At 35.6% G+C, this 15,357-nt stretch overlaps 1 pseudogene; it reads left to right on the top strand.

The window, feature by feature from the left end:
- Positions 1-491: 491 nt before the first annotated feature.
- LOC127795915 (uncharacterized) lies at positions 492-12,613 on the top strand (annotated as a pseudogene).
- The last annotated feature ends 2,744 nt before the right edge of the window (positions 12,614-15,357 follow it).

Here is a 15,357-nt window from a genome sequence, read left to right on the forward strand (position 1 = left end):
TAAATTTAAATTTAAAATATAATATACCAAGTATCGCATTTAATTATTTAAATAACATTTTAATTTTTAACTTTAGGATAATAATAATTAAATTATAATAAGTGTACATTATTTTTAAAGTTCAAATAATTTAATTAATTAATTAAATATTTTAAAATATTGATTAACGGAATATAATTGTTTAAAATTATTAAAAGAAAGGGCGACAGAGAGGACAGGAAGGGTTAGGTCAATTGAGGAAAAAGCTGCCAGGTGTTCAGGAGGAAGCGGCCTCAGATTACAATAATAATACACAAGATTTCAAATTAATCATGATTTCCCTCTGTTAATGCCCTTTAATTTGACGGTAAAATCAAAGAAGCAATTATTAATAAGAATAATAATAATTAATAATAGTTAATAAGGGAAAGGAAAGGAGAGAGCAAAAATAATTTAAAAAGAAAAACAAAAAAAACAAAGAAAAGAGAAGGGGGGGGGGGGGGGGGGGGGGGGGAGAGAACTCCAACGAAGCCCAGACTGTCTGTCGAATCCAATTTGGGAAAAACGCTTTGAATTTCAATCTTAGGTTTCTATCTCTCTCCGCCGTCTCGTCCACCGTCAAGCCAAGCCCCACACCCTCCTGCTTGCACTGCTTCTAGCAATATCTCCGATACCGGTGATCCACCGCCGGGAGCCGCCGTGGACGGCCGAGAACATGGGCGAGAAGTCGCTGTCTCCGGCGGCATCGGCTAGGGTATGGTTTCGCGTTCGATCTCAGATCTTCCGAAGCCCTACCTGAACGGAACGGAGGAGCATTGATCGGAGGCCGGGGAATTCGGTTATTCCTCTTGTGTGTTTTGATTTCTGTGTTCGGCACGGCGTTTCAGAGAGTGAGAAGGTTTCGGACATGGCCGCCTGCAGGGGAGGGTGGTTCGAAAAGGTTCGCAGATGTTTACGGACGATATATTTCATGGTGGCAATGGTGGCCTCGCTCTTGGTTCTCTCGGCCCCTTTATTGGTCGCTGTAGCGGATATATTGGTGCCTTGCGTTCTGATTTCGAGCTTCACTTGTGTCGGATGTTACAGCTTCAAGGAGCATTTGCGCAGATACGCATTCAAGAGTTCGTTGACGGATATTCCCCTGGTTTCTGTCATCAGATCTCTAATTATAACCTGTATGCTTTTCCACGCATCAAATTGTTTGCTACTTTTGTTCTTGATAAGAAAACATTTGGATAAATTAAAATTTTGAACTAAATGCTTCTGTGCCTGCATTGGCCTTTTCATTTTCCTTTTTACTTCAATATTTCACCAAGAAAAGTTCAACTTGGCCTTTCGAAGTTGAAGACAGACATGGAGTGCATGTTTATATAAGAAGATTGTCTTTATCATCTAATTGACTCAGTTGCTCTTCTTCAAAACTTAGAGCCTTCGCCAAACTAACATTTGCATGCGAGTAGAACATGTGTTCCCCTTCTTGGGTTTTGCATAAAATCCAGACTTTATGTTTCACTGACACAATTGTTAAAGAATCATTAGAATAGGTATCTACCGTAATCTTGTTTTACTTTCTGGGCTGTTTCAGTAACAAATGCTGAATTTCATTAAGCAAAAATTGAATAACTATTAGTTAAGTTGAATATGGGTGGCATCTCTTCAAGGAGGCTCAATTTGAAGTTTTTTTCTTGACAGAAGTAAAAGATTATTTTGTTTGCTCTCTAATCCTTTGAAGTTTTATATGATTGAATAAGGGGGAAAAAAGCAATATATTTCATCCTTATTATTCCATTGCACTGTTCTTATGCTTTTGCTGACCACAGGTGTTTATTCAATGTGTGACGGCCCTGCTCTCTCGCATGGCCCCTATCTCGGAACTGTGATGTTGTGCTCTTTCAGTTCAATTCTTCTTCTTTCAGTCAAGGCTTGTATTTTTACTGTCAACTCCCAAATTGAGGCAGAAACTTCTTCTTCACTCTCAAGGAGGCAGAAGCTCCATTTGAAGAAGTCATGGGGAATGCCTGTGTTGTTTCTGTCATCTGTGGTTTTTGCGCTTGGTCACACAGTGGTTGCTTATAGAACAAGCTGCAGAGCGCGGAGGAAACTCGTTTTTCACAGAGTTGATTCTGAAGCAGTAAGATACTAGAAATTTTTCTTCAAAATTATATGTTCCTTTTAATGCCTTATTTTTCTTTCTCAGTATTTATACCTGTAGAAATCATATATTTGCTTCCTGGATAATTTTTATTTGAATGTATATCAGTCTATTGTTTTGCCAAATTCCAATACAATTAGGGAACAGTGCCAGCGTTTGATCTTTTCAAGCACTGGTTTGTCAACCACATCAGTATGCTTGTCCTTGCTTAGCCTTTACAATTTTGCAAATGAATTTGAGTGAGAAAATTTTCAATTTTGAAGTTTCTTTTAAGACTTTATTTATGGAATTTGGATGTTTGACAATCTAGACCTGAAATGAGTGAATCCACTCCAGTGTTGTGGATAGAGTTCCTTCAAGAATAAACTCTGGGTAAGACTAGAAATGTGAATACACTTGTATGGCACCATAGTTGGGAATACATGGAGATTTCAATAAAGGGGAAATATTTCTTTGAATTTTTTGAGAAAATGTCAGATTAGCTTTGATGTTTAGTATTTTGATTCAGTTGTTGGAAGGGTATTCATATCATGTATTGTGCTAATTTCCTAAGAAATGACAGGCTTTTTCCTGCAAAATTGTGTTCTCCGGTTTCCAGAAAGTTCCAAGATCTCCCACTCCCTCTATTGGTAAAGCACCAAAAAGTGAGAGTGAAATGAGGCAAAAAGTTGGAAGGATAGTTCATGATGAAGGGATATACCAGTTAGATCTCTTGCGGATGTTGACAGCTTATTCATTACTTGCAAAGGGCTTACCCTCCACTACAAGCTTAGCATGCCTGGTTCTCCACCACGTTCCTTATCCTTGACAACCTTTTCTGACAGGCCATTGCTGAATGTTCTATCCAAAACCCAATATCATCTTCACAGAAGCTTTAGCAATCAATTCCACACCTCATCTCTATATGCTCCGCTGTTAGAAGGTTCTGCAACTCCTATATTGTCCGATGAAATTCCTGTTTTTAGTCTAGATAATCCTGGTGATATGAATGAAGTCACTACATTGAGCTCTCCAATTCTGGGGCAAGATTTGGAACAGAATGGCCAGATTGGCATAGTTTTGGTGCATGGGTTTGGAGGCGGGATCTTCTCATGGAGGCATGTGATGAGTGTATTGGCTAGACAGGTTGGCTGCACTGTTGCTGCTTTTGACCGTCCAGGTTGGGGATTGACATCAAGACCACGGCGAAAAGATTGGGAGGAAACTCAATTGCCTAATCCATACAAGCTTGAGAGTCAGGTACTACCTAAATTTTCATTTGCTCTAAAGTTAATTGATTGTGTTGTTTATCCGAGGAAAATATAATGAAGTAAATTGGTTTCTATACTTCTTTTTCCCCTAAAGGAACATGTTGAGGTATCACTGCATTAAATATATTGTTTAATGTTTATTCTATGCTACGGTACTAGTTAAAAAAGAAGTATATCTTGTTCTTGTGTTTCCATGTGAAAACTAAAATGGTTAGGGACTTAGGGTATTAGGCATTGCTTAGTAACACTCATTTAGTTGTTATTCTTTTAGCTAATTGACTAAATGGGAGTCAAATCTCTCGTGGAATTAACAATCCATTGAAAGTTCTACTAACTGGTAACTGAGTAGACAACTAGAAGGCAAACACGTATGATGATTAAATTAGTTGAAGCTATTAGTCTCTTATTGGTTTGTTGATGAAGAATTTTATTATGTACTAATGATTTATGGGTATGAGGGAAATAGATTTGTTTGCTTACGCTAGTTGAACTTGTGCAATCTTGTATTTTGGGTTGGACTAGATGACATCTTGTTAGGAGCATGGAAATTCATAGAAGAAGAGGGCATTTAATTTAATGTGATCCTTAAATAAAAAAAAGGACATTAGGTGAGTAGAGAAAGAGTACTTTAGTGTCTACTTACAAGAATAAAGGATATGTTTATAGTTGAAACATTATAAAGGGATCAAGCTAATGAGCAACGCTATAGAATTTCGGCCGAATGTGATTTATCATAGATTAAAGCTGAAACCAAGGTCTCTAAAACCAATTGGTTTCTTTTGTAGTAGGTTAACAATTGAAGATATATGCTTGCTGAGGTGCCTAATGGAAAGGGATAGAGATAAATACAAGGATTTACATATAGTCTTTATAAACATTTAGAAAAATCTAATGGAAAAGACTGTTGAGAAGTCTTATGGAAGATTTTTAAAAAAGTATGAATTGCTTATATGCAGGTTACTGAAAACACGTATCATGGATCAAAAAAACATGTTAGAACATGTGAAGGTGAACATTAAGGCTTTTCCAATTACAATAGGATTACATTGAGATTTTACATTAAGCGCTTACCCCTTTGCCCTAGTGATGTTTGAACTCACTAAGCATATCCAAGTAGAGGTGCCTTGGTGTATGCTATTTGTAAGTGACATTGTTTTGGTGGATGATGATACAAAAGAAGCTGCAAATACCAAGCTCAAGATATCTGCAAATACTCACCATCTTTTATCATTAGCATCACATACTAATCAAAAGTTGTTGTGAATAATGGGATTATATGAGCTGGTATGTTTATGATATATGGGGATCTATGTGTGCATGTGCATGACTATAGTATTAATATTGTTGGAAAGATCCCATAATCTATGGGATTGATTATAATCAACCTTAATTGTTGGGATTGATTATAATCAACCTTAATCTAATTAGCCTGTTGATTCTATTCTTTCTACTTTCCCCATGCATGCTTCTCTAATGCATTCTATTTTTCCTAGCAAGGAACAAGTAGAAACTAAGATGTTATCTCCTATTAGATACAAGGGTTCTCCTTATACGTACAAGAGAAGACAAGACAGCCCATTGACGAGCCACAGCCAACACTAGCATCAGCCCCCGATCCTAGTTTGGAAGTAGCACATCATGAGGATTCTCTTAGCACTTCTAACCCATCGCTGCCCCAGACTGAACCTACAAATTTAGACCTACCCATTGCTATTCGGAAAGGGGTTAGAACTTGTACAAAACACTCATTGGCCAATTATTTATCCTACTATCGCCTGTCACCAAACTATAGAGGCTTCCTCACTTCATTGAATGAAATTGTTATTCCTAAATCAGTGGAAGAGGCTTTGAAAGATCTCAAATGGAAGGAATTGGTATCTAGACCCAAGGGGATAAAATTAGTAGGTTGCAAGTGGATCTTTAATGTGAAATGCCAAGCCGATGGTACACTTGACACCTATAAGGCACGTCTTGTTGCCAAGGGATATACACAGTTCTATGGCATAGACTACCTTGAAACATTTGCTCCAAATGACTACTGTCCGGGTTCTCCTAGCATTGGCAGCCAATTATGGGTGGAAGTTACAACAACTTGATGTTAAAAATGCCTTTTTTACGTGGAGATTTAGCGGAAGATGTTTTCATGGAAATACCACCAGGATTTCAGCACGAGGGAGCAGGGCATGAGCAAGTGTGTAAACTTAAGAAGGCCTTGTATGGGCTCAAGCAATACCCACAGGCCTAGTTTGGTAGATTCTCGAAGGTTATAACATCTATGGGTTATCACCAAAGTAGAGGGGATCATACCCTTTTTATCAAACACATAGGAGAGAAGTAACTACCCTACTTGTCTATGTTGATGATATTGTAGTAACTGAGAATGATTTAGATGAACAAGGTCTTCTAAAATAGAATTTGGCTCAAGAATTTGAAATAAAGGATCTTGAACCACTGGAATATTTCTTAGGCATTGAAGTAGCTTACTCACAGGAAAGGATTTTCTTGTCCCAATGGAAATATGTGCTAACTTACTTGCTGAAACTGGTTTGCTAGGGAGAAAAGGAGCAAGGATACTCGTAGTTCCTAATACAAAATTGCAGGGGAATTCTAGTGGAAGGACAGTGGATAAAGAGAGATTTCAGCATTTAGTAGGAAGACTAATTTATCTTTCTCATACTAGGCCTGACATAGCATTTGCCGTCAGCCTAGTGAGTCAATTTATGCATAACCTTACTAAAGATCATATGAATGTTGTGAGAATGATCCTTAGCTATCTTAAAGCTACATTGGGTAAGGGAATTTTATTTACTCAAGGAGTTGGTTTGAAGATCCAAGGATATACAGATGCTGACTATGGTGGCTCCCTCGTGGATAGGAGATCCACAACCGGGTATTGTGTCTTCCTATGGGGGGAATTTGGTGTCTTGGAGAAGTAAGAAGCAAGGGGTGGTGGCTAGATCTAGTGCTAAGGCGGAATTTCGAGCCATGGCCCTTGGTGTGTGTGAGCTTTTGTGGTTATAGATTATCCTAGAAGATTTAAAAGTTATGGTACAAAGACCTATTGAACTTTTAGGGGACAATCAATCGACTATTAGTATTGCTCATAATCTTGTACGAGATGATAGGACAAAGCATATTAAAACTCTTACCAAATTTCCAGTCTTCTCCAAATTTCCTATGTTCCGTCTAGTCATCAAGTAGCAGATATTCTTACCAAAGGGTTGCCTAGTACTCAATTTGAAACTCTAGTAAGCAAGCTGGGTATGATTGACATCTACTCCCCAGCTTGAGGTGAGGGGGAGTGTTGTGAATTGGATTATATGAGCTGGTATGTTCATGATATATGGGGATCTATGTGTGCATGTGCATGACTATAGTATTAATATTGTTGGAAAGATCCCACAATCTATGGGAGTGATTATAATTAATCTTATCCCTCAATTTATGGGATTGATTATAATCAACCTTAATTGTTGGAATTGATTGATTGATGTAAATTAGTAATTGATGTAATTAGGATTCCTTCCTTTTTTCCTTAGTTATAGGGATTTGATTGTTTTCTTTCTCCTATATATATTGTAATCAATCCTAGTGAAGAAAATGAGAAAGAGATACCAACTTTTTCAGTCTTGTTCTACATTTTTCAGTTTTATTCTACAAAAGTAGTAGACCATATGCTAGTCCATAATTGATTAATCATAATCCCCTTCCAAGAAATCTTAGGACTAGAAATCACTTTAAGAAATCTTGTATTATGGATTTTTATCACATATTCTTAATAACTTAAAAATAAGATCATCAGGATATTTAAGGACTCATTTATACATAATTGGAGAGGTATAAATGAAGATATGACCATTTTATTAATTGCAAGATTATCATTTAAATATCCCATTACATACTAGGTGCCATCTAAATCTAGATGAATCCAATTTGACTTCAAAAACTTAAAAGGCAAATAGCTGCACTCTTTAGGGTGTACGCCTTAGTGTTCCTTTGATGATTAATGGTTTATATAGTGCTGTTTATTATTGTGAAAGTTCTGAAACTATTGAAAATGATAAAGTTTAAGAGAACATTTTAGGTTTTGTATTCTGTGATGTGGAAAAACACTGCCAAGTTATTCTTGGGTCACAAGGCAGACCTGTGATCAATTCAGAAGCATACAATTCTTGTATGTGACTAATACGAGTGTTTGTGTATCGGTTTCAATATTGGATATTGCTAGTTGGAAAATTTTGAATTCTAAGAAAATGAGATTACAGAAAAATTGGGTTTGGCATGCTGCCATTTGCAATAACATTTAAAACTAAACAAGGTAGATGAACTGGTAGATAGATCTTAAAAAAGATAAAAAAAAAAAGAAAAAAAAAAGGGAAGAACATCATCCATGACCTGCATCTGGTTTCTTCTTAGAAAAATGTGGAAATGCTTGATAGTCAATGGCCTTTCTCTCATAACTATATATATATATATATATATATTTGGTGGGGTTAATTTTATTTTTCATATGTATTTGTGTTCACAGGTTGATCTGCTTCTTTCTTTCTGTTCGGAGATGGGCTTTTCTTCAGTTATACTTGTAGGTCATGATGATGGAGGCCTGCTTGCCTTACTGGCTGCACAAAGAGTCCATGTGTCACCAGATGCTGTCAATGTGAGTGCTCTTGCTTTGATTTTACGTGCCAATTACTTTAGAGTTGATGAACATACAATTCAAGGTGTGTAATTTGATGCTGTAGTTTTATACAGTCCAGCATGTCATTTATTCTATTATTTAAGCAAACACCCATTTTGGTGTACTGAAACCTTGGACAAGAAATGTCCTCTTTCAAATTTTTTATTTCAAAATACCCTATCAGTAAGTTATTAGATATAGTAATAAATTAAAATTTAAACAACAAAATAATTTTTGCATTTTGAAATTTTAACAACCACCAACTTGCATGGTCATTAATTAAGATTTATTTAAAAAATAAAAACTAAATTTCAACCACCAAGCAACAGTCCTTAGATGTGAGCTTTCATTTAAAAAATTTTATTTCTATCTACTTACATCATTACATGTGCATAGCGCATGTGCTAGCCCTCTAGTACATATAAATTTAAGTGATTCTACTTGAGCTATTATCTACTAATTGTCATGCCAGCACTGCATGTTTGCAAATTTTAAACTTGTTTTTTGCTCAAAATATATTTTCCAGAAACGCTTGCTGCCACGCAAGAGATATTTCCACCAATTCCTTTCCTTCACCTTAGAGGGATACACATAGGGGAGAACAAAAGTTCAGTTTAATCGAACTGAACTGGTTTAGGGTCAGTTCGGTTAGGTTTTTTTGTTGCATTGGTTTCGTTGGATTAATTTTGTTTGAAATAATTGAACTAACCGAACCGATTGAAATTATAAAATGACACCGTTTTGGTCACAGTATAAAAGAAAAACAGACATAATGGCAGAAGGATTGAACCGATGCTTTGGTCCTTCCGCCATAGCCTACGCTCGGCCCTTTCCCTTCCCCTTTGTCTTTGACTCTTCGGCGATCCCATCGCTCCCTCCAATGCCAACACCAACGCCAACACCGACCCTTCTTCTTTACCTCTGACACCGACGGTAGCCAACTCTATTCCCATCGGCCATCATTGCCAGCATCTCTCTCTCTCTCTCCAATTTGCACCATCGTGCTCGCCCATCGACACCACCTCGGTAGCCACCATCGCTTCAAACTGCTTCTATTTCCTTCAGATATTCACAACATATGGGCTTGGGCCCCTTCAGTAAGTTTTCCAACAACCTTCTTGTGGGTGGATTTTTTTCATTAAAACCTAGATCTACTAAAATCCAACCATTCAATCTTTTTGATTTTTGGGGTATGTGGGTCACTGAGCCAAGGTGAATCTGATGGTCAACTCAAATCGTTGGAATCCGCCGTGGATGGTGGCTGGCGACGTTTTTCCATAAATGAGTTTTGAGTCGTTTGACAATAAAATTAATTTTTAGATCTACAAAAAAATCAACTGTTGGATTAAACTCATTTTTGGATATATGAACCACCGTGGTTGGAGGAATCTGATGATTAGTTCCGATCATTGGAATCATTGGCCAACTAGGTGGCTGGCGGCAACAGTCATGCCGAACGTTCGATTATTTTTGGGTTTGTTCGATTTATTTGTAAGGTTCAGTTTTTACGAATTTTGTTCAATTTTTTTGGTTTTTGATTAGTTCTGTTTTTGGTTTTATTTGGTGAGTTCGGTTCGGTTTTATACATCAGTTTGATTTTTTTGGTTATTGAATTTCAGTCAGTTCGGTAATTGAACCGACTGTTTGCACACCCCCTAGATACACATAATAATGCTATCCCCCCCCCCCCCCCCCCCCCCCCCAAAAAAAAAAAAAAAAAGATGCTAGTCTTGTTTTTTGAAGGACTTACTTTTAGCCAAATGCTAAAAAAGGAACCTTTTTTGTATTTTTTTTTTTCATTCATGTTGAGAGTATAAATAATAATTTAAAAGGCAAGTTAGCCCTATATCTAACAAGTTAAGCTTTTAAATGAGATAGTGGTTAACAACTCAAAATGGTATCAAATGTAAGCAAAGGTCTTGACTTAAAATCTCACTGCTAACGCAATATTTAAATAGTTGCATGTGTTTGGACTAGTTATGCATTGAAGCTTGGCCACACATGAAGGAGCATGTTGAGAGAAAAAATAATAATATAAAAGATAAAGTTAGCGCTCTATCTAACAACTTCAGCTTTTAAATAAGATTGTGGTTCACAATTTAACAATTTATTTAATGAAAGGCAATTTTTCTTGGGGAATTGTATTCTTTAATAATATTTGGACAACCCTATGGGATGAAAAGGGCTATTCACATGCATCCATTTGGCATTTTGTATCTAGTGATCAAATCAACTGAGTAATAAATCAACTGTTAAGGGTGATACTACTAAACCTCCAATTAACCAAATTTATAAGTGTAGAAATAAACCCAACAGTGAATAGGGTTATTTCTATTCCTATTTTGATTAAAATTGGATTATTTCTATCCCTAATTTTAGTCAGTTTCTTATTAGTATTAGGAGTCTTTGTTTTCCTGTTGGATTAGGAGACCGTAGTTGGTTACTATTTGTCTCCTTGTAGGAGTGTTTTTGGGTTTGATTATAAATATTCTCTTGTAGTGATTAGACGGGAGGAGAATAATTTTACAGCATTGCGTTGTGTGCAAAAGATCAAAGGGTTCTCTCTAATGAGCCCTAGTTTCAAAATAGGTTGTCAGGGACAGAAATCTTTGAAGGGATTTTAGTTTTTGATCTAGCTAATTGCCCATGGACTCAATCTGTTGACACCAACCCTGTTTATAAGTGCTTAAGATATATGATATACCTGTACTAATTAGATAAGGCTTGACTTGCTTGGACAAGTGTTTAAAGATGGCCTACCAATTCTTTAGGCTCTGCCCAAATTGTGCAGTTGCTTAAGAGCCAAAGAGACAATATGGTTTATTCTTGTTTTTGTCCTTTAACCCCTTGGGTTTCATATCCAAACATGGTGAAAACCCTTAATATGGTTGCACTTAAATATGATCAATGGAAAGAAGTACTTTTCCTCTTAAATAATTTATCAGAATTTTGAAATGTTCTTTCTGATTGCATTTTCTGCCATTCATCACTCAGGTTCAAATCAAGGGGTTGGTATTACTGAGTGCAAGCTTGTCAAGGGAAGTGGTTCCTGGTTTTGCACGAATACTCTTGCATACTTCACTTGGCAAGAAACACTTAGTTCGTCCTTTACTACGGACAGAAATTACTCAAGTGATCAATCGGCGTGCATGGTATGATGCTGCTAAGCTAACAACGGAAGTATTAAGCCTTTACAAAGTAAGCCTGCTGATCCCTAAAATTTCTGGCTCAAATTTATTTTTTCAGCATATTTTTCAGTCACTAGTTTGTAAAGATCACTAGCATATCTGCTCAATCCAACTGAACCAAGCCTCTTCCCGGCACTGGCTCCACAGATAAGGCATTTCAATTATGCTAATAAATAAATTTATTGATAAGTTGGGCTAGGTTGTATGAGAAGTTCTTGAGGAGAGATATGTACGAAAAACAAGAGGGGAGATGATGTAAATGGATTTCTCACTGTGGCTGCTGTTTGACTATTAATAATGGCGTACAGTAATCAGTTGTTATCAGTTTATATGATTCTGCATAAGTGAAATATAGTGAGAATTGAAATAGAAAGCCACCAAAGTTTGTAGATGGTAAAATTTTCAAAGTACATGATTTTGACTCTTTTTGGGGTCAGAAACAGAACTTAGCATTGGTTTGATTTGGAAATCTTAACTGAGATGTTAACTAATAAACTTGTTTGCCTTTGTCTGGGACCAGGCTCCATTATGTGTGGAAGGCTGGGATGAAGCCCTCCATGAGATTGGAAAACTGTCATTTGAGACAGTCCTATCACAACAAAATGTAACCTCACTACTACAAGCAATTGCGGACTTGCCAACTTTGGTTATCGCAGGTGCAGAAGATGCTCTCGTACCTCTAAGATCTGCCCAAGTTATGGCTTCAAAGATTTCAAATTCTGTAAGTTCCTCTGAGCCACCATCTAATTCTATTTTTATGTAACTTTTGGAGTTGAGCCACTTAAAATTATTGTAGGGCAGGCAGAGAGCTGCGCGATTAGTTTTGTATCTTTCAATGATTTATTGTCACAATCATGCAGAAACTGGTTGCAATATCTGGTTGTGGCCATCTTCCACATGAGGAGTGTCCCAAAGCATTGCTTGCAGCCATAACGCCCTTCATCAGCAGAGTGTTAACAGGACCAGATCCGCAGAGCCGTTGAAGCTTTTTTCCATAGGGTGGTAGCTGGTGTTTTTCTTCGTTTTAGGCAACCTCGAACAAAGAGGCCTACATCGGCCTCTTCTTTCGGGTGTTAATTGGTTAGTTTTGCTCGCTGAATCCCCCTAATGCTGGGGGGTTTCTCAACTCAATTGTATTCTTTGTATTGGTTTCAGTTTTCTTTTATTTTTATTTTTATTTATCTCTTTCCTGAAGGGAAGAGGCAAAGGCCTACTACTACTCCATTTGTTTAAGATTTGTTTGAGCAGTTGGTGTTATTTGCCACCTAAAGAGTGGAAATAACACTGTACATATATCATTTATATTTTGCAGCTTATGGATTTAGGAAGATTTTACTTTCCACCCAGTTTAAATTGCCTTTCTCGTGGTCGTGGGTTACAAACTTACAATGACAGCAATTATTATTCTTTGTATTAGCTGTGTGAGCCTTAGCCTTTTTCTGGATGCTTCTTGCTAAGGGGTGTTCGTCGAACCGACCGAAATTCAAATTCAAATTAGGGGACTAAATCGAATTAAATCGATCGATTAAATTCAATAAACTGAACTAATTGATATAAAAAAAAAATAAATATAAATTGTATAAACAAACCGAACAGATCAAAATTCACAAATTCAAATTAGGGGACTAAATCGAATTAAATCGATCGATTAAATTCAATAAATTGAACTAATTGATACCAAAAAAAATTAAATATAAATTGTATAAACGAACCGAATAAATTGAACACACGCAAAAAAAATTGATCAAAACTAAACTAATCAATACATCGAACAAGCTTGAAAACCAAACAAAAAATTGCTTGAAAACCAACCAAAAAATTGAACAAGGTGGAAAATCATGTGGCAAAACCAAAATGTCGTTTTATAACCATAAAAATTATGTCATTTTAAAATTTGGTCGGTTTGGTTAGTTCAATTATTTCTAACCAAAAAATCAAATCGAAATTGAAAAATCAACCGAATCGACAATTTCGATCAATTTAATTCAATTAATTTTGTCAATTCAATTTAATTAATTTAATTAAATCAGACTTTTGCACACCCCTATAGTTCTTAGGATGACATTCCCTTGCGAGGCTCCCAACGCTAAGTTCCTTGATTTTGTTGGAGGAGGTAAATCATGGAATGTGACTCAAGGAGGGCAAGGTTCGAATTCACGACCCACTGGAATAAAACCAACATATCACGAGTTATCCTTTATCATATGAGCTATGTCCCGAGGAACACACCTTATAATTCTTATAGCATGGGGAGGTGTATTTGGAATTTACAATAGATGGGGAAAGGGGGTGATATTAAGTTTTTGCGAGATTAGGGTGGACATGGAAAATTGACTTTTATCTTTATTAATGAAATGCACTGTTGTTGAATATGCGAAAATAAACTTGTGCTGGGTGTTTTTCTCACATCCCATTTAAAAGCCGTCAAGCTACATCCCAACTACTTCAAAAAAATATAAATGCTTCAATCCTCTGTAAGGCATTCTTGGAGAAAAGTTATCTTTGTATTTGTATATATTTTTATTCAGAAACGGATTTAGGAGTAGATCTAGGGGAGGGCTAGCTCTCAAATCCATGAGTATTTAAGCTATTCCTCTCCCTAAATGGGCCAGATCTACCTTGCAGATCTGGGGGAGGGGGGCTTGCAGCCCGTGCCTGCTCTCTTAAATCCGCCCTTGATTTTATTGTTAATGTATAACAAAAAAGTGCACTTCACAAATTATATTTATTATTTTTTAACTATCAAATAACTATAAACTGATAACAAAAAAAATATCTAAGGAAGATCCACTAATAAATTGGGATAGCAATTTATGCATGATTTCATAAAAACACACTTGAATGCAATAAATCAAATTTTGAGTTAAATAAAATTTTACCAGGTTACTTTTACTCTTTGGGCTACAAATATGTCAAATTGACAAAAATATCCTCTCCTCTCTACAAATTTACTTTTCCTACCCAACGACCCATGGTTATCTGTTATCTCATGTCTCCCTCCTTCCCATGACCACCTCTAACATTTGCCCGATCGTGCATAAAAGGCGAGGCGAGGAGAGGATGGAGATGCAGGGCAGTTGCTAGAGGTGACCATGAGAAGAGGGGAGAAAAAAGACAACAGGGGTCACTAGATGAGGGGAAAGAGAAGAAAAACAAGGGATTTGCAATTTTACAAGATGAGCGAAGGTATTTTTATTATTTTAATTGCGTTGTGTAAGTTAAGGTGTAATTCAAAAAGTACCACTAATATTTTTCAATAAAGGGTTACTAGTAAAAAAAAATTCAGTGGATTCTTTAATTTTTTTTTAATTTTTGTGTATATATATAAGTGTGAAGTCATTTATTTGACTATTACAATATTCACACACACATATATTTAAATTCATAATTTGGCTTTTATCCAAAATCAATATTTATATATATTTCTCATTTTGTATTTTTCACCTTATTTGGTTTGAAAATATCATATATATTCATATTTATATATCATCTTTATCTTATTATTTTTCATCTTTCTTATTAATTTTTGGGACATTAGAAAGGGGGAGAGAGAAAAAGAGAAAGAGGAGGAAAGAAATAAGTATTTAAAATATAAGAATAATTAAATATTTTTCATCTTTCTTATTAATATTTAAATATTTTGGTTATATTTAAATATTTAATTAAGACTAATTATCGATCATAAAAATTGTAACATGAACATAAAATTGTTTGTTTTTTTTTTTTTGCTCCAAATATTGTCTATTTAGTTAGCTATAATTATGTAATGTAATATTTTATTAATTTACAATTGTAATTATTATTCAGCATAGTTATTATTAATGCTATACTGATAAAGGTATCAATTTTTTTTATTGATATATATATAACAGTAACGCTATGGGACAAAATTGGGTATGTGACATACTATATTTTTTAAAAAATATATAATTATAATAAAAATCATATATAAAAGTAAAGGATGTCATCTAATTGTATTTTTAATATGTTTGTATTTATTTATGGATACTTACTGAAAAATATAATAGAAGAAATGTTAAAATAAAAAAGACTAAAAAAAAAAAAAAAGGCCCAAACAATCAGCAATTTCGTTCAAAATCTTATACACCT

The sequence above is a fragment of the Diospyros lotus genome, chromosome 2 (genome assembly GCF_014633365.1).
Source record: "Diospyros lotus cultivar Yz01 chromosome 2, ASM1463336v1, whole genome shotgun sequence".
Lineage (NCBI taxonomy): Eukaryota > Viridiplantae > Streptophyta > Magnoliopsida > Ericales > Ebenaceae > Diospyros > Diospyros lotus.